This window comes from Apium graveolens, chromosome 8 (genome assembly GCF_009905375.1).
Source record: "Apium graveolens cultivar Ventura chromosome 8, ASM990537v1, whole genome shotgun sequence".
NCBI lineage: Eukaryota > Viridiplantae > Streptophyta > Magnoliopsida > Apiales > Apiaceae > Apium > Apium graveolens.
Window position 1 is genome coordinate 112,866,513 of NC_133654.1, and position 3,622 is coordinate 112,870,134.

Genomic DNA, 3,622 nt, shown 5'->3' on the forward strand with positions numbered 1-3,622 from the left:
ATCACCACACTCAAATTAACATCAACTTATCAATCAAAAATAACTCAACCTAAGGGATCATGTTTTATGCATGCATATGCAACTATATGAACTCACATAAAAATGTCTTATATGAACAATCATGTAAAAATATGAATGAAATACAACTAAATATCCAACATGAATCCATATGAATCTATATGGATACTACACACAATTACTCATCCTTACATTATCACCCCCAAACTTCAAATTTTCAATGTCATTATTGAAGGTAATAATAAGGATTTCAGGCATACCTAGTTAGCGGGAGAATCACCCTCTTCGGGTGGAGGATCAGGTGGCCAATCAACCTCGACACCAGTGTCTCGGAAAATAATACCGAGAGCGAGTGTCAAATCTTCAGTAGAACATCGGTAGATGTCAAGCATGGTCTCAATACACCGAATCAACCTTCTACACTGTGCATCACCAAGACCAAACCTATCAACTGTCTGTAGTGCACGAGAGGGACCTTCTGAAAGCAAGGGAGGAACCGGCAGGTCACCCTTTAGATTATTATAGATATATTCCAACCCTTGTCAGGGGGTGCACTTAAAAATACATAACTCAAATGATCTGGAAGTGGGTTGAGCTCAAGTATGGAAGCTTCTTCAATAAATGGCTCGAGATGCTCCTGAGAAATTTTCAGCTCCGCTAACCCCAAAGAATCGAATGGCATATCCAACTTCCTCTGCCACGGAGGTGCATTCAAAACCTGCAGTTGCTCTTCCTCTTCATTTTCACTCTCAGCTTCCCCTATTAAGGATCTCTTTAAGATGGCTGACTTTGGCAATTTCTCAAGTTCCGAATTTACTACAGAGTCGACCTGCTCGACTTTAAAGCACTGCTCTTTATTTGTGGGTAACTTTATTGCCTTAAACACATTAAAAGTGACCTTCTGATCTTGAACCTTCATCGTAAGCTCTCCTTTTTGCACATCAATCATAGTTCGGCCTGTAGCGAAAAATGGTCTTCCCAAGATAATAGGAATCTTCTTATCCTCCTCAAAGTCTAGAATGACGAAATTAGCATGGAAGATGAGTTTGTCTAGCTTGACCAAGACATCTTCCGCAATGCCTCGCGGATATGTAAGAGAACGGTCAGCCAACTACAAGGACATATATGTAGGCTTTGGATCAGGTAAAACCAATTTCTTGATGATAGACAAAGGCATCAGATTGATGCTAGCTCCTAAATCACATAAACACTTATCGAATGACAAGTTTCCGATGGCACAAGGAATAGTGAAGCTTCCATGATTTTTAAGCTTCGGAGGCAACTTCTGCTGCAGCAGATCATTACATTCCTCCGTGAGAACAACGGTCTTTAAGTCATCAAGCTTCACTTTTCGAGAGAGAATACTTTTCATAAACTTCGCATAGCTAGGCATCTGTTCAAAAATTTCAGCGAAAGGTATGTTGGTATGAAGTTTCTTGAACACCTCCAGAAACTTAAGAAACTGCTTATCCAACTTTTGCTTTTTCAGCCTCTTAGGAAAAGGAGGTAGAGGATAGACCTGTTTTTCCCTGTATTACCCTCAGGAGGAGTGTGTTCCACAGTTTTCTCCCTTGATTCCACTTTTGCTTCCTTCTGCACTACTTTTTCATCTACAATCTCATCTTTTGGATTTGGCAAAGGTGCAGACGCACCTGTCTTCTGAATAGAACTTTCAGAATCTCCGTCTTCTTGAAATTAGGGGCTTGCGACCTTTCCGCACCTCAAGGTGATAGCGTTCACCTGTTCGTTAACTTCCCTCTTGCCTGGAAGCATTCCTGGTGGTCGATTCAACAAAGCATTGGCAATCTGTCCAATTTAATTCTCTAGAGTCTTGATAGAAACCGCTTGGCTCTTGCACATGAGCCTCAACTCCTCCAATTCAGATTTTTCATTAGACTGAATTGTACTTTCATACGATAGTTGATGAAGTTGGAGTTGTTGTCTTGGTGCATATTGTGGTTGTTGAAAACCAGGAAGGTTGAATTACTTTGTTGCATACTGCTGATAAGGTTGTTGCACCGCATTCCGATTGTTGCTCTAGCTGAACTTAGGATGATTCCAGTTGTTGGGATGATAAGTGGCAGGAACTGGTTGCTGCGACCTCTGAAAGTTGCTCACAAACTGAGCCGATTCACAAGATATAGCACAATGCTTCGTCGCATGCGGACCTGCACACAGCTCACAAACACTGGTTATCTGATTAACACCATAGTTAGCCAGAGAATCGATCTTCATTGACAACGCCTTTAGTTGAGCAGTGATAGTCGTAGCTGTATCCACTTCAAGAACTACTGCTACCTTGTCATGTGGCAATCTCTGGGTTGGATACTAATATTCATTAGCAGCCATCAGTTCAATTAGTTCATAAGCTTCCTTATAGCTCTTTGCCCATAATGCTCCACCCGATGTTGCATCAAGCATGGGTCTTGACTGTGCTCCCAAACCATTATAAAACAATTGATGATCATCCAATCAAGCATGTCATAATAAGGACACTTCCTAAGCATCTCCTTGTAGCGCTCCCAAGCTACACATATAGTATCTCCCGATTGTTGCGCAAATTGAGTAAGAGCATTCCTGAGTGCAGCTGTCTTCGCCATAGGAAAGAATTAAGTAAGAAACTTCTGAGCAATATTGTAATATCCGCGATATCGCGTGTAATTATTTTATCAATAAATGAATATTATATGATTATTATGTGATTTCTGGTAAATTATCTGTTAATTGATATTGATATTTAGATGTTTATATGTAATAAAATGCGAGTATGTTAATTTTATTATGTTTAGAATAAAATATAGATAAGTGTGATATTTTTCTGGTAATTTTTGGAGTGATATATGATTTTATATTACTTTATGAATTTATTAATTATTTTATGAATAATTACAAAATTAATTTTTTATAAAGCCGGGAATCGTCCAACCTCAACCATTTTTACGTTTTTACAACCCAAAACTCTTCTGAAATATCTTTCCCAACCTAATCTGGTAATTCCGGACATTTTCCGTATTTTCACTTTTTCAATCTGGATTACGGTTTGACCCGTACGCATCCCGACGTACAATTTTCGATAAGATAGTCATTTCGATAAAGCAACAAAACCCGTATTGTCAAAAGACGGGATAATATTACATTATTTTCGTATAAAGTATTTTATAAGAAGCCCGGTTTGGATAATTATCCAATACGGGTATCAAATCGGATCATTTTTGCAGTTACTTAGCGACTAAGTAACTAATTTATCGATCCAATACGATCCAATACGAACCAATATTCCATAAATATATATAGCCCTTTTATTATTTTATTTTATTCAGATAAACATAATCATTCAGTAAATATATACGATTTACAGAGAAAAACCCTAAAATCGTTGCGTTCTTCATAATCAAACCACGAACGAAGACGTTATCGAACTCCGATTTAAGCGTGCGATATATCAAATCGAAGCTCTCGAAAAACTCTATCCATCTCCACATCTATTCAAGTGCAGAAATCAAGGTTTTCTTCTTATTTATTTATTTTAATTCGAATTAATTAAGGATTTATATATGATTTTTTGTTCTTGATATTGTTGATATGATTTAATGACTCCATCGTG

The 3,622-nt window shown here is 37.9% G+C and overlaps 1 non-coding gene across 1 annotated transcript; it reads left to right on the forward strand.

The window, feature by feature from the left end:
- The first annotated feature begins 2,496 nt into the window (after positions 1-2,496).
- Positions 2,497-2,603, forward strand: LOC141681372 (small nucleolar RNA R71). The gene has a single exon (XR_012558812.1). It is a non-coding gene; the product is annotated as a small nucleolar RNA R71 (small nucleolar RNA).
- The last annotated feature ends 1,019 nt before the right edge of the window (positions 2,604-3,622 follow it).